Genomic DNA, 27,416 nt, shown 5'->3' with positions numbered 1-27,416 from the left:
AGTTAGATACTTCGAAAGAGAAAATTCTTCTCCGTTGACCCAGGAATTTAATAGGTTCTGCCAAAAGCTTCTGGGAAGCCAAAGAATTAAGTGAGGCGGTGGGTTAGGTGCAGCTCACCGGGTCTGCAGGGGAGAAGCTGTGCCCAGCTGCTTGGGGGGGGGGGGGGGGGGAGGGGGGGGGCAGAGGTCCTGCAACAGCTCTTGCATGTACTGAGCGAGGGGAGAGGATAATATAAAGCAAGCCGCACCATCAGGGAATCTTTATCCCGCAAAAGCATTCCAATATCGGATGTGGTTTCAGAAATTACTGTTGTGATATTTTCCCCCCAGTGCTCTGACAACATCAAAAAGCCCAGTTTTACAAATCCACGCATTTGTGAAAATGTCGACGGTAACGTTTACCCGGAGATGCAAAGCTGCAGCCTGTAAGATGGAACGAAATGTTTCTGAGAGCTTTTATTGAGACATAAACCAACTGACAAGTAAGTCTGCCAGGCAGGAGCAGGAGTTATCCTGCAGCAGCCCCGGAATGGGCAGTAAACAATATAGTGTCGAGATGAGATGTATACATAGAAACAAGTAGAGCAAGCCGAGAAAAATGTGAAGAAATCGAGTATAAATTGTAGCGGTGCAGGGCTCCCGCCGAGCGGGCTGCCTGAGGACCCCGCTGGGGGGGGGGGGAGCCCTCTCCCCTATTTCGGTTACACGGATGAGCAAAGCTGTCGCACTTGACCTTTGTTTCTAAATTATCCTCGGAACAACAGCGGGGGCCGTGGAATTCCTTTGGAAAAGGGGCAGATCCTAAAGCGATCCTAGGGGGAACGAGCAGCATTGGCTCTGCTGCGGCAGCGGGACCCCGGGAGGGGGGGGGGGGGCGGGGGGCGCGAGGAGCGGCGCGGGCAGGGGGCCGCTGGCGGGGGGCGGCGGGGGGCTCCGCTCGGCAGCCGGGGCCGCGAACGGCCGCACGTTGGAGCGCACGAAGAGCCTCTCTCGCCTGTTTTCAGTGCGGGGAGAAGAAGGGGCTCAGCTCTTCATTCCGTGGTGGGATGAGAAACCGGCTCCGCAGCAAAGGGCAGCGCGGCCCTGGCGCCACGAAAGGGTTAAAGCGGCCGGACCCCACCGCCCGTTCGCGTTTGAAAGAGGGAAGGGGCTGCCGCAAGCGCACCTGGCGATCCACCGGGCATCCCGCAGCAGCCACGCACGATTATCCGCTTACTAAAGTGCTGAAATTCCCTGGAAAAAAAGGCGAGGGGAGGAAAGCTGGTGCTCTGCTCTGTGAGGGCTGTGACACTGCATGGCGGGGGGACACGGGACGGAGCGGAGAGCCGAGGGAAGGGGCAGAGCAGGGACGGCTCCTCACCGAGCCTCGGCAGCGCCTGCCCCGCCACACATGCATTCAAAATGTCGGTGCTCCCGGAGGGCTCTGCCGGGCTCCCCGGGGGGGTCGGGGCCGCCGGAGGTGCGGGGCAGGTCGGTCGGCCCCCGGGGAGCGCGCGCGGGCGCGGGGCCGCGGGGCGGGGGGGGCCCCGCCGCGCTCCGAAACCGTTAGGTTGTCTCCTGCGGCTCCTCTCCCCTTTCTCTTCCTGTCCAAATATTTTTAAATTTACGCGCCTTAAATAACAGTCTGATTTTATTTATTTAGTTTCCTCCGCGGGCTCTGCCACCGCTTCGCCTCGGCCCCCGCCGCCAGGGGCCCCAGGGGCGGCCGCCGCCCCGCGCCCCCCGCCCCGCTCCGCGCCGCTCCGCGGCCGCCCCGGCCGCCGCCGTCCGCAACTCGCACTGCGCCGTCTTTTTTTTTTATTTTTTTCTCCCCATTCTCCCCCCCACCCACCCCTTTTCCCTCCCTTTCCTCCCTGCCCGCAGCCGGGACCGGAGCCTCCTCAGCGTACCCCCGATGCCTGCGCAGCCCCCTGCCGCAGTGAGTACAGCAAAGGGACCCGCAGCTCGCCGGGGGGGTGTTTATGGCACATGGTGCTGGGGCCCGGGCTGTGGCGGCGGCGCTCCCGCTGCACCTCGGGGCTCCCCCCCCCCCCCCCCCCCATCCCCCAAGATTTCAGGGATGCAGAAGCATCATCTTCCAGCGCAGCGACGCAAAAGACAGAAAGAAGCAGGTTTATTTCCAGGTTTCCTTAAAAAATGTGAAGCAAGGTGTATCTGCCGGCCAGAGCTTTTCATGACCTTTTGTTACGTTTGAAAATTAGAGGCAGGCGAACGGGTGGCGGGGGTGGGGGAATCCGCGCTTCTTGGTTGCTGTGTCACAAAGGCGAGGAAATTCATCTTCGGGTGTAATAAACGACATGGCACGGTTGCGATCGCCAGCGGTGCCAAGCCGTGCCCTGCGGACCTCATCTGCAGAGCCCCACTCGGAAAAAAAAAAAATAAAAAAAATTAACTTCTTGCCATGGCACTGAGTGGTAAGATGGCTTCTTGCATTTCCAAGCAGCATCAAGTACAAATCGCCAGGGACGTTTTGCAGTGCTAAAGGTTGCTGCCATATTCCCAGAACGTTTGAATTACCTTGCAGCCTGGTGTCAGTTACAATTGTGCGAGGTTCATCTTCAGGAACCAGGAGGAAGAGCTCTCTCCTCTGTGGGGCACTTTAGAATAACCTTGACCTTTCGTTAGTGCTTATCCTAAAAGATAAGTCATCCGGGGAAAGCAGGGAATGGGGCAAGGCACCTGCAAAAGCATAAGGGAAATGTCTCTATTTTTAAACTGGTGCTAAAATGGCTCCCTGAATCCTCCAAATCAAGGGACACTGAGGGGCTAAGGGACCAAGTCCGGAGCTCTGGCACAGTTCAGCTGGACAGGCAGAGGACCCTGTGTTATTTTCCTCAGCCCACGGTGCATTTTGTGCCGCTGGCCCAGCCGACCCTCCAGCTGCCCAAAAGGGCCAATTCCCTCTGAAATCAACTGAATCAGCCAAAAGTATAATCAGCTTTTCAGGGAAGTACAAGACCACTGAACCATGTTTCCCGTTGCATTTCTTTGTTCCTCTGTCACTGCTTTCTGATATTTGTAGAAGTAATTAGGAGGACCGCTGGTATTTATGACTATTTTAAATTTTTTTTTTAAAAAAGCTCCCTTCTGTGTAGGAAAGATGAAACGTTTTGCTTCCCAGTGCAGCCACTAAAAGGTTAAAGCTAATTCACAGTTCCCTGGTGGAAGTTTTCCTTCAGAGCAGATAGTGCCTATCAAGATGGTCTGTCTTTCTCCTGTTACACCCCAGAGCAGGAAAAAAGAGGCAGCATTTACGTGGCAACACAGCCCTCTTGCTCCTCGACATTAAGATGATTATCAACACAATGATATTTTAATGAACGCTTTTGTACAGGGAGCTAATGAAGGTTTAAAGCAAAAGATACACAGCACCAGCCACAATAAAACACAATGCCCTGTAGGAACACTGAGTATTCAGAAGCTTTTGGGGGTCTGACCCTAATGAAGCACAAGACCCACCCTGGGTACACATCGCATTTACATGCAGCATGTACTGCAGGCCGGAGTAAGGGCTGCTTATTCTGATACAATTTTCTGATGAGGGAGGATGGCATGTTTAGGCCTGAAGTTATTAATATCTGTTCTGGTGGAAATAGGGACATTTGGGCACGCTTTGTCAGGTGAAAAAGTGCTTTCTGCTTCGGATAGGTTACCACCGAGGGGATGTGCCACCGTGTGACTAGCTGCACTTCCACATGGGGCATGCCAGGGTGGGAGTGTATTGATCCCTCATGAACTTTTGCTTCTATTTAGTCAGGCTGGAGAACAGGCAGGGAAGATTTTCAGTCCACACTAGCTAGAATACCAGCAGGCCTGGAAAGCGAGCTGTTAATTGTGAATACTTCCTACAGAACGGATTTTTTTTAATTTTCTGAAAGGAGAAGTGAACTCTGCTCGAAAAAGCAGCTTTCTATCTGGACAGACCATAGTCCCTGAGGCTGTGACTGTAGGTACACAAACAAAGCTGTATTTAATCTCTCTTAAGCAAATTTTATAGGGAACATCTGTGAAAGAGAAAAGTGTATTTGTTTCATGACCACTGTAACTTTTAATAATATCACCTCCTTGCATCAACATATATGCTCTGAATAATGGGATGTCTGTGGATTTTTCAGATGTAATTTGTTTTAGCTCCTGCAAAATAAGGGCTGCAGACAAAAAGCTGTGCTACACCACGATATATTCACAGTATTCACAATCCAGCGCTGTATGCATATATTTGAGTTAACAGTTTCCTTCCTGTAAGAGCATTTTAATTTATAGGAACATATTGTTTTGTGTAAAGAAGGTAGTAGATAATTAACTGCATTCATTTAATCTAATTATAGGCCTCTGAGGCAAAAAGCTGACACTTTTCATTGTGGTATATTCAGAGAAGTTAATTGAAAAAACATTGCAGCCACAAGGCATAACATGCCCATCGTATATTTGATACTAATTCTTTTCTCAAAAATGGGATGAATCTGATGCTCGCTGGAGATAAGGATTGCTGTTACTCACTCGAGTAAAGCAAAGTCTGGGGAAGCTCGTTATGCAATGCTGCAGTGCACTGCAATATCTCTGCAATTCCAGAGCTAACCACAGACAGTTTAATTTGCCAAATTGCGAGATGGTTTTGTAATGTACACAAGTATCTATTACAAATTAAGAAAAGATTGAATGCATTTTTAGCTGGGACGTAGGTCAGAATCTGAACAGAGATCTGTTTCAAGAAGCAATGGGTCAATGTATGAGCTCCTAGCTCTGCTGCATCTTTAGGAGGAACCAAGCAGTGACAGCAGCCTTACCCCCAGGAGTTGTTATTAGGAGTGTAATTGGGGTTTTCAAGCTATCGAGATGACAACCAGATAAACAGACAGCAGCTCAACACTTGCAACTCCCAAGTATATTGTCAGTCCATTTGCAGTTTCAGAGTATTTTTTCCTATCACCTGATACATACCAACAACTTAATCTTCTGATAGCAGTGCTACTTTCATTCTCAAAAGGAAAGTAAAGCAGCTCAGCTCTGCAGAGCTTGCCTTCCAGCTGACAGAGGACATGACAGACCAAACGTGCTGCTGGTGGGGAAGCCTTTGCCATTTACATTAAAGAAATTCCAGCTTGCAAGCTGAATCATCACGTTAGAGGCACATACAACTGTTTCCCCTTCCTTTATCACTCTAAGAGTGTAACTCTGGTGTCTCTGCAGCTCTGGCAGTACCTCGGGGCAGGACACCTCCCTCTCCACCTCCAGCTGCTGCTCTCTCTCCCTGGCTTCTGCTCCAGTGACCTCCATTTCTGCTCTGCCCGTGGGCACGTAGGGGCCACCCAGCGCGCCCAGCCCTCTCCACCTCTCTCTGCCCCGCTTTCCAGGTGCTGTTGTTCCTAGCTAGGGGGAGAAAAAACATGCAGAGGCAGCGCTGCCCATCCCTGTGATAAAGCATGATGCCTCATCACGGCGGTGCTGGTGCAAGCCCCCTTGGATGGCAAAGACCCCCAGTGAAGGGCCATCAAGCCCAGCGCAGGGCCTGGCTTTGCTCTGCCAGTGAGAGGCATTGCTGGCAGCCCTACCTATAATTTCAAAATTACTTAAAATATTTTCAAGTATTATCTTGCAGAAATAGTTTTTCCTGTGGTTAAAAAAGCAGCACATTGTGCTTCAGGCACTTCAAATGCTTGTTAACAACGTCAGAGGAAGCCTGAAAAGTGAACAGATAGCGATGTGCGGTCACCTCAGCTCTGGAGCTCTGGCTCAAGAGATCCAGAATATTTGATAAAAGCAGCTTTCTAACAAGAAAAAAAGCGTGGGTATAGATGCTAGCCAGACCTGATTTCTATTCCTATACCATTACAGATAAATCAGAATTTGCATTGATGTCTGACTCAAAAAATCAGCCTGTTCTTAGAGTTCTCACACTCCTTCTCTCCCTTGATGCTCTTAACTGATCGTCCTCCTGCCTGGCTCCTGCCTTCTCCTCCTCCTTTGTGCTGTTTTGAGGTAACTCCCAGCTCTGGCTCTTCCACACTTTGTTTATCCACTCCTCCATTCCCTGGCTCCTGCCTTCTTGTGTTCTTCATGCCCTGTTTTCACCTCCTAGCTTCCTTTCCTTCATCTCCACATCCACCCTCTTATTTGTTCTTAATTATTTCCTCTGGCATCTTATCTTCATCTCCATTATGCTTATTAACCTCCTTACCTATTGTATCATACCCTTTCCCCATTGCCTAGCGGAATCTCATTATGTATATATGTATAATTTTTAAATTATTATTATTTTTTTGAATCATGAAGAACTGCTGCTACTACTGCTTTCTGTCTGTGATGTCCTATTGAAATCCTAGCACTGGTCAGTAACAGTTGTCTCCCTGGCATCTACTGCCTTCATCTCCTCCTCCTGCCTCTCACTCCCTGCTCCCTCCCATGCTCTGCCGCTTCCAGGCCCCCTCCCAAACTCTTTCATCCTGGCCATCCGCGCTCCTTCTCTTGCAGCCTGGGCAGAGCAGAGGAAGGGGAGACATCGCATGCAGGAGGAGCGCACAGGTCGCAGAGTGATCTCTTAGGCAGGCAGGAGAAGAAATTGCAGAGAAATTGCCTGCTGCCTTGGGCAAAGAGCGTGCTGGGTTCCTGGGCTGGTCTGTGGAAAAGCTGCACGTGGTGTCTGCACGCCAGACAGCAGCCGAAGGCAGGGCGGGCTCCGTCAGCACAGGCTGATCTTTGGAAAATTTAGCTGCCAACAGCTAACAATTCTTAACTGATCACGTGCAAACTGAGATTTTATGGAGTCTCATGGGTTTGTTACATTTGGATGCACATCTGTGAAACCACAGCAGCGGTGCTGCCAAATTCCCAGTCGCTGCTGAAAAGGTACATGGGTGAAGCTGGACTGGTGATGGTGCTCCATTTCAAATGCCTTCTGTAGAGACATGGGGATGCTGACACTTCCGAATGAAGCAACCGGATTATTATTTTTTAATATGGGCAAAATATTTTTTTAACCTTGTCCATGAAAATGACTACAGTGGTTTAGCTGGGAACTGCCAAAAATGAAACCTGGGGCAGATGCTTGGCTTGGAAAATCCCAGCCCAAACAGTTACAAGCAACTGAAAACAAGATGTTACTGTGAAGCACTGGACAAGATCAAGCAGAGCAGTTCCATCGCTTTGGCCTGAATGTGGAAGATTTTTAAGTGACCGGTAATGAATTTCTTAGTAATAACTTTGTTGAAAGAAGCAGAATCCAGTCAGATTTCACATTTTTGGGTGAAGACACTTCCTCTGAAAAAGAAAGGTTATGATCCAGACAGAGTGCTCCAATGTGAAGGGGGAGTGAGCTGGGACTGAGACTGGGAGCACTGGGATTGAGGGCTGGAGCAGTTTCTTTGGCAACAAAACTAACTTGAAAGGTCTACAGAAGTGCAGAAAGAGATGATCAAAAAGCATTCTGTGGAGATGAAACGTTATGGAGACAGCAGAGGGAAGGGGGGGGGCAGGGGGAAGGAATTGCTTCTTCTGGGAGAGCATCAAAGCAGCAGAAAGGGAAGTCCAAATGTTTTGTTAGCTCTGGGGTTCTCAAACACCCTGGCTGTGCTCCGCATCTGTTGATGGATTACACCCACAGAGTAAAGCAGGTCCCCTCGTTCCCGTCCCCTTCCCCAGGGAAAGCAGAATCTAACAGGCCCCAGGGGTGCTCCCTACCTCCTGCTGCTGACTGACCGCCTTCATCCACAAACTGAGCACCGAGGCAGGTCGGGAGCTGCTCCGTAGGTGGAAAATTCCCTTGCCTAGCAATGGCAATGTGTGCCAGAGCAGCAGGCTGGATAGCCGAGGGTATTACCTGCTCCAGTCATCTGGCTTAAACGCTCCGCTGCATCCCTGCTGGAGATTGCAGGAGCAGGGTCAGGGCTGCAGCAGTTACCTGGAGTGCTCTTTTGCATTTGAAATTGTCATTCCATTTCTCTACTATCGATAAAAGGGAGTCACGGAAGTCCTTGCTAATACACGACGGACTGCCTGTTAATTTGCAAGCACATCCATTATTCTTTTGTCTTCAAAATTAATACTTTCAAATTCTTCTAGTGGATCGAATGGGTTGTATGTCACTTGACTATATGTTTACCTAAAAGATGTGCCCTAGCTTGAAAAGAAATTAATTCAGGAAGTCCTGTGGTCTTTGTTTTGCAGGAAGTCAGAGGAGGTGAAAATGGTGGTGGTCCCTCTGGCCACCTCACCCTCATCAGCCTCCCTTCTAGGAGTTTAGCAGCAAAATTACACTAATGCTGTAAACTGTCTGTGCAGTTACAATATTCTGAAATACCTTGCACAGCCTATGTTTGAAGAAGTTAGGGTGCATTTAAGCAAAATGCTTTATATTAATGATTACGATTATATAAATTATGGTCAAAATGGTGACCTGTGATAACACTGCATGGAGAACAGTATGAAATTAAAACTTATCTAATTTAATAAAAAATAAAATATCTGTCTTCATAAGCACAAAGCTGAAAATTCTTGCTAGGTGCTGTTGTTTGGCATACAAGTTCTTTTGCTTTTCTTGAAAGTGCATGTGTTCAGCATGTTTAGATTTCTTTTCAGGTTTAATATTAAGCCTGAGCTGGCAGTGCTGCGTTCTGGGACCACCGCAACACTGACATAGCGTACCTGACTCTCCCTGGCGTTTTATGCTCAGCACCTCCTTCCACTTGATACAGTTTCACTTTTTTTTAGCAGGAAAAATGAGGTTTAAGGATAGCAGAAAAATGGGCCTGACAACATGATCTAATGAACCACAAAGCAGCCTTCAAAGAAAAAAAGTAGCAGGAAGTTCTTTCATACCAGGTATTAAAAATAGCCGGCACCGAGTCCTGGAATGCACACAGCACTTATGTAACGATTTTTCAGTGACACGCATTAGGAAATATTCTCAGTAAATGTTTTTCCTTCCTAACACCCAGTTTACTTCTCTGAACTTTGGAAATTCTTCATATGGATGCTTCTAAGAAGTCTAAAATTATAACGTCCGTTTGAATAACCTATCAATTAGCAAGCCACGTAATGACACCATCTAATGGTACAATTGAAGTATTTGAATTTAATATACCATTTTCATAATGGTATATTAAAGACACGATGGAATCCAATTTTTTCCCCCCACAAGTTAGACTGGATTTATTTCTGACAATGCAGTAACTCTGCACAGGAGGTACCAAAAGAGAGAAATCACTGTGGGTACATACCTTAATTAATAAGAATACTAGCTTTCTTGGAGCACTGAGAAGTTATTAACCAAAAAGGGTTTCTTGTTGCTAGGTGCCTTTTATAAATGGCAGGCATCTGTGGGGGATGCCTGAGAGGAGCGGAAGAGCTGTATCTGGCTTCTACCATTCTGAGGAAACGAAATGGTAAATTATTTTGAAGAACATCTTCCTCAGACTTTTTCCCAGAGCTTGAGCAGCTTTCCCAGAGGCCTAGGTGCTGGATCTTTGCAGGGTAATTTCAGAAAGTAATAAAGGAGAGAGAAAATAATTAAAATCTAACTTTCGTATTTTCAGATCCCTATTGTTTTCTTGGATTACTCAATGTTCAGAACAAATCTGCAGCATCCTCTGCCTTTAGCAAGAGTACCATGCAAGGAGGGCAGTATCACTTTCTTGCCTGCCCCAAACCTTGCCTGCCTCTTCTGGCTTGTCTATAAAAACACACAAGCCCTACCACAACCTGTAGGCTTCCACAGCCACCGTGAACTTATCACTAACAATATTAGTTTCAATTTACACTTCAAAGACAGCAAAATTCCCTGATGTGAAGGCTCACACATCTCCCCCCCCCCCCCCCCTGCCCCGGGCTAGTACCTAACTAACATACAGCATCAGCATTTCCCAGGTTGCCACATATCAGGATGCACCCAAAAGCACAATTATGGGCAGTTTTCATCACCCACTCATGTCAGAGATGGAAGAGTGATAGGAAGCATTACGGTGGGTCAAATTCTGCCCATATTTTGGCTTCTACTAGTAAGTTTTTCTCAATTCATGTAATGCAGATTAAATACCAGGAGATCCTAAATGGTCAGATAGGACCATGGTAAAGCAATGTCAGTCTTTTTTTTTTAAGATGAGCAGAACTTCACTCTTAGTGTTAGGTCTGGCTTTCCTGAGATGTCTTTAAAATATTTTCAAAGCTAAAAAAGCTTTTTTGTGGAGCAAGTTAAGCTCCACACTGTTCTTTTTGAGAACACAGAAAAACCTGGCCAAGGTACAATCAGATAAAACTTCTGATTTGTTTTCTCTTCTTACTGTTCTGCAGAATGACAGAATTTAAAAAATCCTTATCTGACATGTGAAAAAACTGTACAACAGTTAAAATATTTAATGATGGAAAGACACATAAATAATAAAAGCAGGAGAACAAGTTAGCCTCTTGTTTGATAAAATATTAAGAAACATCTTAATTGGCAGTCTGAAAGAAAATGAAACAGGGCATACTGAGTCTGTGTCAAAAATATGTATAGAAGAAGAAGGAAGCGAGCATCAGAGCTGAGCTAAAATTTCTGCTTTTCAGAATGACAAACAATTTTTTAAGATCAAGGTGCCTTTAAGGCCATAAAACGAAAGAAAAACTGATTAAATTATCAACAAATCCATATGCTTCTAGATGCTGTTATACAAATATATTTCTGGGAATCCAGTGCCTAAAGAGTAATTTGTGAATAAGTCAATACTTATTTTTCTACACTGATCTATAGGCAAGGCTCGAGCTGCCTGCGAGGGGAGGAACACTGCTTCATGCATAGTACCCAGCAGTGCTCTGCATCACAGGAACACTCTCATCGCTCAGCCCGATTAGTTTACACGAACTGAAGCAAAAAAACGTTCTGTATTTTCTTACATATTTTACAGCTATTTTCGTACAAGCAAAAATGCCTTAAATGAGACTTTCTCAGTTTTGAGGAAAGGATGTTTTAGAGCAAAGAGAGAATGACAGGCTCGTGTTAGATCTGACTTTTCTGCAAGCTGTGCTTCACTCAGTTGTTTGTGACTGTTTCTGAGTTTTATTGGATATACTCACTTTTCATACAAGATTTGCTGTCACTGAATGTGATATTCGAGGTCAACATTGCAAATGTGGTTGTAAATGAAAGCTGCTATTTTGGCTGAATTTAAAACCTCAAGTCTTTTCTGTCCCTAAACAAACATGGGAAACCTTATTTGCATATTCAGAGGAAAAAATATTTCCTTCTTTTTCCAAAATTTGCTGTGATTTTCCTTTTGTTCACATACCTTTAGTCTCTTTGTTAAAGTTGCTGACATGTCTAAATTAACAACTCATACTGCTGTATCCACAAACGGGGCAAATTTGAGATGACCTATGAAAGCCAAAGCACAGCTCTGCCACACCGCATGCTCATTCCTTTCCAGAAGGACAGGGGTTATCCTGAAGCACCAAAGGCTGCACTTTTGTGGTGGGAAGAAATTCTGAATTTTACACTGTTTGCTGGCTGTGCAAAACCAAAGAATAGACAATACCATCTGAGCTTGGGACAATTAACAGGATGTCTTTAGAATATTTTTATTACGCTAATCTTTTCTTTTGCTTGAGCTGGCATTCCCCTCGAGAGGAAGAGAAATGATGCTGAGATGATTTACTATTGCAAATTAATTCTATGGTCTATTTCCTAAGCGTTTCATTTGGCCACAGCAACCTGTTTAACTCAGATGAGTTGTCAGAAGGTGACATAAAAGAGAGACCAAGTTCTTTAGAGGTGGCCAGTACTTTTAGAGGGATGAAGGGAAATTACTGCTTTTGTCCAAATAAAGCCTCTTCTAAACAGGGTAAGGGGAAATCAAGTAATTTAGCCTCACCAAAATTCATGCTACTTGAGATCTTCTGGAAATGTTGACTGCAGAGGAACTGTGGACTGGAACAGAAGACTGTAAAAAAAAGTCAAGCTTTATATGGCAAAAGCATATGAAACATAGAAAAAAGTTTTTCCTTCTCACTACAGATAAGCCCCAAATTTGGAATGTAAGTTTGGGATAGGAATTGGGATAGAGACACCTGCTCAAAGCTGTGCCATCTACTTGCCAGGCAGCTGTCCCTACCTGCACCAGCACAGGTAAGTCCACGGCAAAAAGGCAAATACATCAGGTCCCTGCTGCTTCCAAGTCAGCTAGTCTGAATTTGACCTTTTACAGTGTGGTTTGTTTTTTCTTTTTTAGCTCTGGCACTCTAGGAAGCATTTCCATGTCTGTACCCCTTGTCTGAGTCCACTCCTGGTCTGTGGGCCTCCACGATGCAGCAATCCTGGATCCTTAACCCGCTGCCTCCGACTTTCCCAGCCTGCTGCCTCGGTTCTCCTCTCACAGCTGTAGGGATTTCAGCTTTTCAAAGTCCAGTTTGATTCAGTCTGTCAACACAGGAACTTATATTCGGCATAAAATCTTGTTGGGACCACAAAGTTATAATTTTATAGTTAAATACATCATGTTTTTCTGGGAAAACTTAAAGGCAGTGGATAATGGAGGCAGATTAGGATTTGGCAGTTTATCAGACTCTCAAGGAAACTCTCCCTGAGTAAATGCTCTTTCAGTGGGAATATTTACGGTTCAGGAAGCAACACTTAAAATTTTCCTTGCCATGAAAGAATTCTGCACAATCCCGTAGAAGAAGGTGGCGAGTTACCCCAAAGATGACTACCCTGGTTACTACCTGTAACGATGCATCCCTCTTCCATGAAACAGGCAGGCGTAAGAAAATACTTCTGACAGGGAATGACTCTTTGAGAGCAGGACATAGACGTTTTAGTTATAGGGAGCAGAAGACTAACAGACATGGATACAAATTTGCAGCGGATAAAACACTTATCCTGGTGCATTTTGAAGAAAATCTGTTCCCGTTTTGTTAGCATGTCCTAGAGATGACTTCTTTTCAGAGAATTACCTTTCACCATTTTAGATTTCAGAGAAATACGATTCCCAGAAGTTCAGGGATTCTTTTCACTGAACTGACTTTGAAGAAAAGATCTGTTTCATTCTGTGCCTAGGCTCTTCCCTTTCTGTCTCCCCTTATCATGTTTGAGAAGCCAGTACCACCAGTGGCATCCACCCTGCAGGCTCTGTGCCCCTGCCAGCCCTGCAGACGGTGGGCAGGAGCGAAGCTCCTTGCAGGGACTGGGCACAAACTTGCTTTAAGTATTACTGAAAAATCCTAATCTGAATCTCGGTACCAGATACCCATTCATTTATTAAAAGCAAATACAGCAGACAACTAATGGTGCGCTTTTTCTATTATTCAAACCTGCTGCTAACAATGAAGAAGATGATGTCATTCCCTGGATGTGACAAAGGACTAATATTATATGCAGTAAAAACAATGAGTCAACAGTTTCTATGCCCTTGAGGTCAAAGCATTCAACAGCTTGGAAAGTAGACTGTTCTTTTTGTGCACAGAACTTGTAGTTGTATATTAATACAAAATTTTTTAAAAGCAAGATATAATTAAAAAAACCACCCATATTTTTTCAGTTTCAAACAGGATTTTTCAAATTAAAAGTCCAATGGACATATCTTATAACACAAAGTAACCGATAAAAATTTTGCCCAGATATTTCAAGCACAATATTGCAAACCACTTTTTTTTTTTTTTTTTTTTGTCAAAAATACATCATCATCTATGTTAAGTTATCGTTTGTGTGATCTTGAGAGGCACTTCGCAATTCCCAGTAACATTAGTAAGAGCTGTGAGTATTAATACAGCAACTAAATAATACGAAATGTTCCGGAGCTATTTTGTAATGGTCTGAAAGATAAGAAAGACCTTTAACATGGAATCGTGGTTTGAGAGACAACTGAAAGCAAGGAGTCTAAGAACCAAAGTTTCCCAGATTTTCTGGGATACATGAGGTATGGACCAAAACCTGGCCCTCTAACCACAGCTGCACCACGCTCAGGCGAGTGCAAGGACACCTGGTGCCGACACAGATCCTTTCTTCAGTCAACCTAAAATCATTATAGAGGATTATTATCTTCCTCATACAGACAGTGAAACCAAAGCACAGAGAAGTGACAGCTCAAGGTCATTTAAAAGTCAGGAGAGTTTGGAAAAGAACCCAGATTTCTCAATCCCTGCCCAGCACTCTGCCCACTGAGCTTCGCTGCCTCACCGAGAATCGGCTTGATACGGCTCCTTTGTGAAACCAGACCTGATTTAACAACTTCCCAAAGTTTTCAATGCATCATATGGTTGTCAATAACAATTTTATTTTGTGGAAAAAACAGGCTTGTCTGATTAGATCGGGCTGCTGACACACGACCAAGTGCAAGGGAATCCTAGGCCAGTTGCAGTCACTGTTCCTGTTGTCCTTGCAGAGCACATTCAGGGACAGGTGAGCAAACCGGATTGTACCTAGATGGGCTTCTGTGTGGGACGAAATATCATTTTGCCTGCGCCAATACTAGCTGACAGTGTTTTGCCTTAAAATGAGCCTTAGTGTGGAATAAACAATATTCAGCATCCTGCCCATTAATTGAAATTAAACCTCAGGCTCTGAATCCCAAGGAATTTCTTCTGGCACGCTGACAAAGGCTATGCAAAGTTTTCTCGGTATATGCTGACCTCTTTGTTGTGTCACCTAAAAAAACGGGTTCAGGCATAACTGGTACAGTAGTTCCCAGGCCCAGGTGATTACTTACCCAAAGTATGGAAGAGCACATCTGGCAGGGCTGCTGGTCAGCATCCTGGCAGCTTTGTTAAAGAGCTAAGTGCAAGAGGCATGGCTCCGTTTGATCTTTAAACTCTGTGTCTTCTAATGCAAGAAACTCGTTATCTTTTAGATGTGTAAACATTTAAACCCTAAAGGTATCCCAGGTGTTTCAGAGTTCAAGCAAGACGAGGAAGGTTCTGCATTGTCCAACAGCCACGAGGGCTGCAGGGCTCCACGCAGCTCCTTGCAAGCGACAGAACTCACGGGATTTTAACAAGGAGGGCGTGCTAGGGCACTTCAGTTGAAACATACACATTTCCACGGAAAATTCAGTGACAAGTTGCTCTTATAAACTGAAACAAAATCAGACAAATTTGAGACAAGGCAAAATGAAGAGACTAAAGGAACTTACAGAACGTCCTCTGGATAACTCGAGCTAATTACAAATCGTATGGCTTGTAGGGTCTGGTATTTTCATTTCCATTGCAATTGACCCTCCACAGTCTTCATTAAGGAAGGACACAATGATTTTGCTGTTGTGTAAGAGTGATGAAACATATGTGAAATCGACAGACATTAGAACCCCTTTTTGAAGTCACGAGCTATTTCTGCAGGCAGCATCTCTCACTGCTTAATGAAAGCCAGCGCCTGAACGCACTGCAGTCACGCGTGCTGCAGCCACGTTAGGTGTGGTGTTCCACAGAACACATGTGTTTGTTCCTTTCCCATGACTCACACAAATACAAATACATTGTATTAAAGTTATTATTGGTCTATTTAATAAATAGACCTATGAAGAAAAAAGTGAAACGTGGCTCATATCTTACGGTGCTCCCAGAAGGGATCTTTTCCTGACCTTTGCTTTTAAAGCCCTGATCGCAGCAACACGCTTTGAAAACTTGCATAACATTAAGTATTCCAAGTACTATTGAAGCTGCTCCTTTGTTAAACAGGATATTACAAGTTTAAACCAGGGACAGGGATTCCTACTCAGGAAAATACTGAAGGTCGTATTTAAAATTAAGCATATCTTCATATTATCTTGCAAATGAAAGCTTACCTAAGCAGGTGACACTTCCAAAAGAATACTATAATGAGCCCCCCCAAAAGCAAAGCCATATTAATATTAACTTAGAGGCATCAACCACACTGTTATATCAAAATTTTGCTAATACGAGATCTGACAAAACGGAAGTTCTGTTCAGCATTAGTTTGACTGTCAGCACAAAAATTTCAAACTAGTAGCATTTATAAATTCATAAATACAAATGTATTCTGAATGTTAAATAATCTAGACAGGAAATGACAAAAAGCTGTTAATGAAATTGTGCAGCATCATTAGGCTTTGGGCTGCTTCGCGTATGTGTTCATCACGTCACCATTAGACCCGTTAGTAGGTCAATCCTTTATTATATGTTGCAGCGTCTGTTTCGAACCTCACTCATAACTATCATTTCGACAAATCGATTTAAAAAACAGTTTACACAGTATAGCATGATATTATTGACCTGTAACAGTATTGCAAGCTCCAGGATTATGAACAGGAAAAGTATCAAATAGCATCAGCTCTAATTCTGATTTTATCCCGCGATAGAATTGACATCAGCCGCAGTATGGATATAGGTTTAGCTATGGCCCAGAGGTTTATATTTTTGGGGTGTATTAATTCGTTTCACAGTTTTACTGTTACTTTCCTCCTGTATTAATACAGGCAAGAATGTTTCATAATATTAAAAACCACATCCCTGTTTAGCTGGAAGGCCTTTTGAAAGAACATCATATGCTGTCCTAAAGATTCCATAAAGTTAATCTTTGTCTTACTTTTCTCTTCCTTGGTAATTTTCTATTGTTGGTAGGAACAAGAGGGAAACTTTAGACCAAGTTTAATCTATTTTCCTATGTGAAACAAAGTAAGAAGTAGGCATAGCATGCATAATATCAATGTTTTGTCAGTTAAATGTTGTCTGTGGAGAAGGGGTTGGCATAGCAATTCCAATGGATCCTCCTTCCCTCTTCTGGACACATCCATACCCACTTCCAGGAGGGAACTTGGGAGATCCCTGGTTTGATCAGTATTTTTCCTAACTGCATAGTCAGGTCTGAAGCCTATGCCGTTAAAGAGAAATGGCGCAAGAGGCTCTGAGAGGGCCCCAACGTACGCCACCTCCGATGACCCCAAATCCCACATCCCGGGAGCAGCAGCAGGAGCAGATGCCTTTTTTCCAGTCAAGGCTGGAGCCAATCTGTTCCTGAATGGCAAGACAGGGTTGGGGGCGTTGGGTGGAGAACAGGCCTGTTCCCGAATCCTAATACTAGACCAGCAAGCACAGAGGGACTCAGGTAAATGGGAATGGTGGGTAGGCTTTCCTAGCAAGCCGAAGGAACAGGGCAGGATTTTAGATGGGATAATTTTTCCTGCGGAATACATCATCTGCCCGATCAGTTAGAATTATTACCCATGCAGAGCATTCTACATAGCTAGAAAGTTATTACTCATTCTCAATAACAGAAACCCCGCACTGTGGTTTCAGTGACACACTGACAATTTATTTTGATCTTTCGTGTATTTTTAGATGGAGCTGTACTGTCTCCTTCCTGACCATGGATCAGAGTCCATACTGAAAAAAATATTTTTAAAGCGATTAAGAATAAAAGTTCATGCAAATTTACTTGTAAAGGCTGGCTATGGCCTCCTGTAATGAATTGGCTTTTTTTCCTCAGAAGTCTTGCTCAGTACTAATTAGGAAATTGCCTACTTTCTTTTGTAAATGCTGTATTCTGTCAGAGTTTTTTGACAAGAATAAAATACTGCCTTTTAAACAGGAGTGGATGTTATCACTTCAAACGTGCTTATATGTATTTCCTGCGCTTAGATACAGCCTAGCAATAACAATACCACAATTACCAGAACGTATAATCTATAGTGCAGCCCTGTGTAAATCAACACATAGCTGAAGGAGTCGCACACATCCTGCAGGATACCACTGCTGTTCTTGATTGTTTCCGGTTAACGCTGTGCATCTGCAGGATGATTTCTGAGATGTGTGCTCAGGCTGACTCCTTATTTTGACTACTGGAAGTAACCACCTTCTAATATTTAATGGGACCTAAATATAGATTTAGGTATAGACATAGAGCTGAGGCGTATTTTGTTCACGGTTGACTATATGGGAAACCACAAAACCAGACTTAAGAGGAAAAACGGTTTTGATGTTTTAAAAATGCTCAGGGATTTCCAACAAGAATGCAAAATCATTGTAAACATTGCAAGGGCGAATGTTCAGGATTTCAGTTTGGTTGTTAAATTACTAAAATAATGCATACCTGGGTTTTACATACGGTGGAAACTTAAATGTATGATCTGAGATGCTCTGCCATTCCCTTTAGAATTAAGCATCATTTCTTCTTTATGTAAAATATCTGAAAAATGCAGACTTTTGAAAGTAATTTTATGAAGTCAAAGAAAGAGCTTAGTCCAAACTAAAACAGAACTACATCATTGTAATTGCAACACACACTGCAGCCATACACTGAGAACTATCTTACAGGAATACTCTGACCAAATGCCACTGTCACGATTCAGTTAGTCCAAACTAACTACCTGGACTGACTGGCTCAGAAATTAAATCTAGTTGACCTGTTCAGTGACTTCGTACTTTTAGGTAGTTCTCTGTCTTTTCCAAACAGATGTTCAAACTGCTGCAAAGTTTTAAAATACTGTAAACCACTTCAAAATATAATTTTAAAATATGATCCTTTTTAAAAAAAAAAAAGAAAAGAGTGGTGGCAGTTGTGTTATTTGATAGCTTCCAGAATTGGACTCCATAAACTTCTGACTCTCGTTCTGCTTTAGAGCTGGGAGTCAGACCATCTTTCATGGGTATTTATACTTTCCACTGAGTCTCTTACAAGCCACTAGAATTTCAGTATGTTTTAAAATAATAACATAGCAATTTAGAGAAAATATGTTACGCAAACCCTGTTATTTTTCTCTTTCTGATACAGGTCTACCATACCAAACAGATTGCAGCAGGAAGCAACAGTCAACACAGTGCTTTTAAATTATCCCTTTTTCTTGCTGCTTTTGGTACAAAATAACACGATGAGTAAATGACTATCTCTTGCAGAAGCTCATAGGGTGCTTCAGCTCTTCTGGGACACGTAAGTCTGCTACAAAAGAGTGTAGCCATTCAGATCCACACGAAGAACTTCTTCCTGTAAAACTTACTGACTTTTCTGTACTGGGTGGTTAATTCCTGTACATGTTTTACATTCCCTGTTATTGCCTTTTATTTTCTCTAGTCTGCCTTGTGTAGAAAGATGCTCAGAAAGTTGCTCCCCTGTCCTAAATGCAGTTTGGTATGGCTGCTTTTCTAACCATGATTGAAGAAAAAAAGACTACTACTACTAAATTTTACCTGTATATACCAATCCAGCTGTTTTCTTACCAGGTCCCTCTGTGCACTTTGTACCCCTCTGGAATTAATAGTCAACTGTACATTATCATATGGCAGGGTAATAGTGAAGCTGGCTATCCCTGCAGGCAGGAAAAGGCTCTGAAAATCAGGCTGCAATGTGCCACAGCCACCCTAGGGTGGCTGCGTGGAAGCTGGCTTTGTTAAAGCTGGGGATGAACTATTCTGCTTGCCTGGATGCAGGCGGACTCCTGTGGTACTGCTGCAAGGACCGGGCGTACATCTCCTTGTGCTCCCCATGAGAAAACACATCGGCGGGGCACGGCCTCTGCACTGGTAGCTCTGCTAGGACATGCGCAGCTCTGCTGGCCTGAAGTGTTTACAGATCCAGTTCTGCACTCTTCCTCAGCCCGTCTGCTTAACCCTGAGCCGCCTCTTCATCTCTGAGCACGGTTTTGGACTGTCACAGGTGTGGGGTGTTGCTCCCACGCAGACAGCAGGCAGACACAGGAGCGATTTAAAAAAACCAAGCTTGCAAACCTGTGATGTCCTTAGAAATGCAGATGATATCATGCTTCTAAAATAATTATTCATTCATTAATGATGCAGATACGTTAGCTATAAAGGGCAGGCAGAATTATCAAATCATATTTGTGTTATTTATTGCTAACTTTTTAGCTGTGGCACCACCTTGTGGACATTACTCCATGGAATGAAAAGGTGGCTGGTGGCAACAAAAGCAGCTGGAACAGAGCAGGCATTTTTGAAAAACGACAATTATATTCACACATGATTTGCTAAAGCAGCATAAAATAACTAAATTAAAAAACGATTCCTAAAAATCCCCTCATGAAACAAAATGTATAATAAATACTGTCATCAGTGCAGTTTTTACCAGCTCTTCTGAGCATCGGCCAAGAAGTGCGGTAGCCTTCAAAACTATTTTTGTTCCTTCTTGATTGATTAACTAGCAGCATCTGAACCCCAGTCCTGCTGTTGCTGTGCAAACAGACACGACTTGTGCACGTATCCTAAGCAACACGACTTGCAAAATCAGAACCATAATACTGAACACATGGAGAAAACCTTAGGTCCTACTCCATAAATGTAAACTCAACAGTGAGATTAGTGTCCAAGCTAAGCCGCAAGGAAAATAATCTCCGACAGAGATGAACTGGTGGATCTTTTAAATGCTTGCTGAAAAACAAAAAACAAATTTAAATTCCACTCTGTTGACCATTAGATTCCCAGAACCTTTCACAATGGAGTAACAGGGTGTTACTGTTCGGAGTACTCCATCTGCTACATGGGCGAATCAGTAAAGCACAGAGGAGTCAGAATTTTAAAGAGGAGATCTCCAGGTTGTGTACAGCCTATATCCAGCCTGCGTGTGCTTATCTGTATTCCCAAGGTATTAAGCTTGGGAAGCATAATAGTAAACATTGAATTGCGTTTTCTATTTCAACCTCTTCAAAAAGTAACTGCATGCAACTTGTTATTTACGTATCTACATTTGCTAAGCATAAAGGGAAGGTGGAGGAGAAGACAAAGACTTGGACCAAGTTTCTCCCCTCCTGGATCGTCAACAGACTGTGCTGAACTCTGCCTGGAGATCTCATGTGCATAAACCCTGGTGGAGAAGAGCAGCTTCTGTGTCTCCGGCATAGTACTGGGGCACAGACCCCTCATTTCATGTCTCTTCTTCAAATACGTGCCTTCACAAGCCAAACACTTCAGGCCCTTGGACTAACAGTGACCATACCACAGTCCCTTCCCAAAGTCTCCTTAGGAGTATATGAAAGTTCACCCACTGGAGCATTTCCATTTCTAGTTTAACTCTCTGACAAATATGTAACTATTAAAGCAAGGCACGGAAACCCTGCAGCCTTCAGCTGAGAAAACATCTAGCTGTCTCGGTTGAGTATTTTTTCTTTGTTAGACAGTATCTCTTTTGAAATGAAGTTTGCACAAGTTTCTTTCTTCTTACCTTTCCTGGATTTGTGTGCATTCACAAACTGTTCCCAATTCATCATCACAGTGATAGGAATAACCAGTAAATCAAGTTTTTGATTTGGCAGCCTCCGAAGCTGCTCCACAGGTGTCCACTGCCGTTGCGCCATTTCTAACTGGAGTGTTACAGCAAACATCACAGTTCATGAAATTGAATGAAATTAATAAACACAGGTAGTTAAAAAACTTACAGGGATGCCTGCCGAACATCTAAGGTAGCTTTTAGAAGAAGCGGTCTAGTGTTGAGAAGACCAAACCACTCTGGGAAGAAGCCAAGCACAGAACGTCTCAGCCTGGCCACAATGACATCCTGAGCACCGCCAGCCAGGGAAGAGAACTCGTCTCCCACGGAGTCTGCGGATCCTGCCCTAAGCCGGGGCTTACTGGGTCTTGGTGACACGTTACTCACATGCATTGCACAATATAGTACATAGTTCTCTATTCTTACAGTTTCGTATCTTCAGTAAAGGAGGTAAATAACCACCGCTGCCACCCACTGCTGCATAGTCTCGGCAGAAGGGGGATGAGGAGTACAGACAGCCAAGGCATTGGTGTGGCCTCTGAAGACTTCTAGCTGAAAATAATCTGATTTACAGGTTTTGAACCGAGAAAGAAACCTAGATGACAATGAAATTCAGAGTCAAATCTACTCTTTGTTAAATAACCACTTCCCATAATAATGTTCGTGGTCAGAGAAGTTACCAGCTGAAAACTGAAGACTGAAGGAGATGACAGGAATAGAGTTAAAATAGCTAAAGCAACCTCCGAGGTAGTCCATTCCATAATAATGTCACCCTGAAATAGATTTTGAAGAAAGATCAGAATATACATCAATACAGACTTTTCAAAAGTTAGTTTATTAAAATGTTATGTAAAGCATTTAAATATATTGTTTGATATAAAGTCTATACCAGAAAACACTGGAAAACCATACTTAGCTAACATAGCTAAACATATACCGAGATGGCTGGGCCAAAAGAACTTTGGAATTAATGAAAGAAAGTTTAAGCAGAAAATAGCAATGTACTTTTTAAAGGAAACACTTTCATTAATGACGAGAAATGATGTGATGTCATACCTGTTTGAATTCCTGGGCCATCTGAAACAGAACAGTCTGAACACAGTGGGTGCTGTTACATACAGTAACGTTATTTTCACATTAAGCTTTTAAACTTTCTTGTTTATGTAGGTACCTTGAACCATTTATCCTTCATTCTAGAGCAGACACTACTCTTGTTGGAACCGGTGTCTTTCCTTTGGGAACAGCAGTATTGCCCCTGTTTTATGAAAGAACAAAGAGTAAAATGTCATTTTTTCCCTTTATTATGTCATAAAATTAAACTATCTTTTAAAATATGACAATACAATTTTTACAATATAGATCTTCTTAGAATTGTCTCTTAGAAACTAATTTTTTGGGGTTTTTTTATTCTTCAATTAACAAATTTTTGTTTATTCTTCCTCATCTCAAAAAGATGAAGTGTTTTATGCTGGTAAAATATCCTTTAGTATCTTCACGTAATAAATATTACAGTTATTTTGCTTTTTGTGCTCAGTAATTCCCCAGTATAAGAGCACTGTGTGGAAAAAATCGAGGGCTCATAAATTTGATTGTGGACTATTAAATTTATTTTCGATTTAACTTAATTGTTGCTGAAAAAAATAAGCCGTTTGCTACCCCTTATTCATACCGAGTGCAGAGATTCTCCTTAGGCACCATCAATGTAATTCTGCTCCCTGTTGCAATCAGTTGCACTCGTGCAGCCTCATTAATGGCCCTGGATGTATTTGGATGGAAGTTTTCATCCAGAAAATTGCAGCAGTGGTTACTGTAAACCTGGGGTGAGTGGTACAGAAGAGACCGTGCCAAGTCTATTCTTATATATAACTCAGTTTATAAAAAATATTTTTCACCTTCTTGAGCAGGTGAAAATGTTATTTTGCATCCATCACATTCAGCTGATTTTACTTTTAGAAAAGAAGCTAATAAGCTGTGTGGTAAAAATAAACTTGTATTTCCAGAACCATATTTTCTCCAGAGACTTGGAACTCCCTTGAATGTTTTAATTATCTCCTTCCTGAAAGTCAACCAAGTAGCACGGCACTATATTAAAATAATTTTCTTCAGGTTTCTACAAGAACGGATTTCTTGCTGAATTAGCATATCAACTGCAAAACCAACTTCCACAGCACTGGTGACCTTATATCACTTAGCGTATTACAGAAGCTAGACAGAAACAGCTTCAGAGGTCTGTAACAGTTTAAAATTATTTGGTATAAATCCACTTATTAGACCGACACATGTAAGAGACAAGCCCCTGAAATTTTGGTGCTAATCTGTACGACTTAAGGTCAGATTTCTACATTTTTAAATGCCATACCCCACGCAGAACCGCAGCGGGTACGAACAGAACATGGGATGGAACCGGCAGAAAGCTGGTCAGGCTAGGGAAAATCCTGGGAGGGAGGGAACGGGGGAGAGAGGAGCCGGCAACCCCACGGTAAGACTGTGGGGTGCCCAGCCCTTGTGCTGGGGGATAAAGGGGGTTCCTACCCCAGGGAGAAGGGCAATAAACCCTCAACGTGAAAGTTTCAGGGGGTTGTTCAACAAGGAAAGAATATTGAGGTGACAGGCAGAAAGTCTGCAGAAAGGGATGGATAAATGCAGCCCTCTCTGGTCCAAACGCAGAACCTGTTTGGTCTACAGAGAAACAAAGCGCACTACTCCCTAGCTATCAAAAGGCAAGGTAATATTAGTAAGTTATTTAATACTTTTTCCAGTAAGCGAAGGTTGCATAAGCCTCTATGCTTATTAGACATTAATTTCCTGTATTACTAAGAAATGGGTGACTTGGAGCTATGCCAGGCTTGGATGGATATAATAGGCTATAAATTTATAAAAGGAAAACAGTAGAAGTAGGAACTGCTGCTAGAGGTGTCCATTTAAAGTAAAATGCTCCCCACCCGAAAAACCCCCACCCCACCGAGACTACAGCAGCCAGAGGAGACAGGCTGCAAAAGCGTTAAGTCAGGGAAAAGTGGCAGCAGAAGATTGCAACTCATGAGTAAGCGTATTTGACCTTCACATGTTATTTATGTCGGAAGACTTGATTTTTGTGGTTTCGGGATGGGTTCATCCATAGCAAAAATCTGCTGTCTTCTAATAATTATCACAGGTGTTACTTATACATTTATGTCTTGGTCTGCCAGACCCAATGTGACTCCGTATACTGATGATAAAGAAACAGGTTATTTACTTAGCGTTTCATTTGCTGAAGTGCAAAATATCCAATCAAATGCTTTATAATCTATTTATTTCCTAATTCCTTGTGCAACGTTCCTCAATTTCTTGTTTTGCAGAGTATTTCCCTTTTTCTTAGAGGCAATATGAAAGACGAAGAGTTTTCAAAAGAAGGAGGATCTGGGAATTCTCAACACTACAAGTTAGGTTCTTGGCATTTTCATGATGAAGCAGCACAGGTAAATCTTCCTATCACTATTCAGCTGATCTAAAAAAATACATTATCTTTGTCTTCCCATATAAACCTTGTCTATTAAAATATGAAAGCCAGATTTAAGTTTTATCTTTGTTCTATTCTGAAGGTGCTGTAGGAATAGTTACAAGATAAATGCCTTAGAATATGCAATGTAATTATATATTTTGATTTCACCTTGCTCAAATTATGATATACTCAACTCCTTGAGACACAGCATGTGCCTGTTACTGAAGGAATATAACAAAATACATTGCAGTTTGTTAATATCAGCACTAGTAAGGAAAGAAAGCATGCAACAAACCAACAAACAAATTCTGCACCATAAAGCACCAAATAGTCATTTCTAGAGTAAAGGATATGGTAAGATTTTCTGGAGCAAGATTAAAATAGGCGTTCAGCTAGAGAGAGATTGTTACCACCTGCAGTCCAGCTGAAGCGAGAGATCATTGTGAGTATGCAGTGTCATTGGATAGTAAGACTCAAGTCACCTCTGCTTTTGTATTTTTAAGTCAAATGTCACTCTGCTGAGACATTCACAACACTTAGCAGCTCCCATTATGCCTTTCCTGGGCCTCAGGCACCTGGGTGTATTTCCAGGGTCACAGCCTTGGCTTTCTTCAGGATTTCTAGAGACAAGTTCCAGCTAAAATGCTGACAAGGCATAAGCAAACTGCTCCAAGTATTCACAGCATGACCAAGGTCAGAAGCACCTCTGGACATCACCCAGTCCAAACCCCAGCTCAAAGCAGAATCATCCAGAGCAGGGTGCTCAGCAGCTTGCCCAGTCTGGTTTTGAGCAGCTTCAAGGATGCCAACTCCACAACCTTTTTGGATAGAGGTCTTTACGACAGATGCTCCAGTCTCCTAATCATCTTCACGGCCATCTCCTACACTCGCTCCAGTATGTCCGTGTTCTTCTAGTTGTGGAGTGCCCAGAACTGGGCACAGTACTGTCACTGAAGCCTCACCAGTGCTGAGCAAAGGAGGAAAACTTCCTCCTTTGACCTTCTGGCAATGCTCTTCCTAATGCAGCCCAGGATGCTGCTGACCCTCTTTTCCAATATGTATGTTTACAGCTATAAGAGAATTCTAAGGACATGATTAGTTTTATATTTCCAGGGCCTGCTATATATCAGGGAAATACAAACTCTATTACTCTGCTAATACCTGTTTTATGTCAGTATCAGGGATTGTATTTATGCTCTTGTTACATTCTTTTCCTAAATAACTGGCCCATTAAAACCAGTTGTTTGGGATGACTGTATGCTGCCCTGTAAAAACATCTGTGCACAGATGTCTAAAGGTAACACTGAAAACTTCTAACAATGCAAATCCAGGTACCTTCATAGGAATGCAGGCATCTTGGAAAACTGCAGTTCTAAAGAACAGGAATTCTCAATTTCATCATGTTGTTAGAGTTGAGATCTAAAGATAGCAGATGAATTACCATTGTGTTTAACTCACAGATAACCTTTTTTAGCAGTAACACCCAGCTCAGGAACTCCCAGTGTTTCCAAAAGCACTCCATACTGTTTCAGGAGCCAAAAATGCAGTTCTCCCTCACGTATTCCCGAGAACCTTCCACTTCCTCTGCAGCTGCCACAGTGCAACTGTGGACAATACACTTATGTATTGACAACACACAAATTTTCTGTGGAGAAAGGTCCATAGACTTTCCAGTGGGTCCTCAGGCAGCCTAAAGCAATAAGATGTTCTATCAGATTTGTTTGTCTTGGCAAGGAAGAGAGCAACCTTGTTCTTGAAAAATCCATGTTTAGTTCCCCATCTATAAACAATTTTCATCAGTTCTTCCATCTGCAGTATATGTCTTTGTTTGGCAAAATATTTGCAGTGTTTCTTGTTACACATGTCAAATTGTTTCTGTTCTGCATGAGCTACGATGACTTAAAGGACCAAAGCTGCATGTGGTGGAAGGAGTTTGCTCCCTCTGAATCCAGTGGCACCCTTACTGTCTGGGTCAGTCCGTGATTTCTTTGCATTTCTCACAGTCTGTGACTGCAGAAGACAGGAACAATTAGGCACAGCAAAACTCCTTGCCGTTAGTGACATACCAGTACGTGAGCCAATACACAGTCTAGCTAATGTCCTTTTACCTTCTGGAATAGTTTAAAGCAGGATGAGAAATATTCTCCCCAAAATACACAAAGTCTTTTCCATCCTTTTTCCTATAAAGCTATGCCAAAAAAAGCACCTTTTGACTCTTCAGCTAACATGCTCAAAAGAAAACTCTGTGACTGGCAAAACCCCACAATATAATTAGCACTGTGCTGGGATTCAGATCATTATTATGAAAAGCAAACACCTTCCATACCACTCCCAGCTCTCATGTATCCGTGCTGAAACGAGGGCAAAATTTCGATGCTAGGAAGGAGAGTAGCTCTTCCCAAAACAACACTAGGTTGGCCCAGGTGGCCACAACCTGCACTATTTTTCACAGACTGACTTTCAAAGTGCCTCATAGCTGCCTCTCGGTCTCAGAGATGTTGAATATCTTTCTCAGCTTTTTCCAATGCAGACCAGATGTTGTATTGTGATAATTCTCTCATGGGCCTTTTCCATTTTGACTCTCCATCTACGCTAGGGATCCAAAGAGACATTACTTGAATAACAGGAACCATAAAAGAGCCAGGAACTTATAAATTAAAACATAAACATTAATTTGTTTTCCAAGATACAGATGTCTTTTGTCAGCTCAAGCCTTGATCTCCCCACCAGTTACAAGCAGCAGTTGTTCTGTGGAGGCATGCACTGGGAATCAGCCAGCGGGCATTAACTTTTGGTTCTGACGGAACT

At 43.1% G+C, this 27,416-nt stretch overlaps 2 long non-coding RNA genes across 8 annotated transcripts in view; one reads left to right on the top strand and one right to left on the bottom strand.

The window, feature by feature from the left end:
- Positions 1-1,480: 1,480 nt before the first annotated feature.
- LOC308071234 lies at positions 1,481-12,336 on the top strand. Its single transcript, XR_013931022.1, has 3 exons — positions 1,481-1,918; positions 11,984-12,094; positions 12,198-12,336. It is a non-coding gene; the product is annotated as an uncharacterized lncRNA (long non-coding RNA).
- LOC308071231 overlaps positions 1,939-27,416 on the bottom strand; it is a 36,937-nt gene continuing 11,459 nt past the window's right edge. The window contains exons 2-4 of one of the 7 annotated variants that reach the window (XR_013931016.1): positions 22,184-27,414; positions 21,808-21,900; positions 21,588-21,722 (exon numbers count right to left, since the gene is read on the bottom strand). This is a non-coding gene — a long non-coding RNA (uncharacterized lncRNA). Of the gene's footprint in view, positions 27,415-27,416 lie in introns of all 7 variants that reach the window. The other 6 variants (XR_013931018.1, XR_013931019.1, XR_013931013.1 and 3 more) reach the window with 6 other exon arrangements.

This window comes from Falco punctatus, assembly GCF_963210335.1.
Source record: "Falco punctatus genome assembly, chromosome: 11".
Classification (NCBI taxonomy): domain Eukaryota; kingdom Metazoa; phylum Chordata; class Aves; order Falconiformes; family Falconidae; genus Falco; species Falco punctatus.
This window is presented reverse-complemented; position numbering and strand designations above follow the sequence as displayed.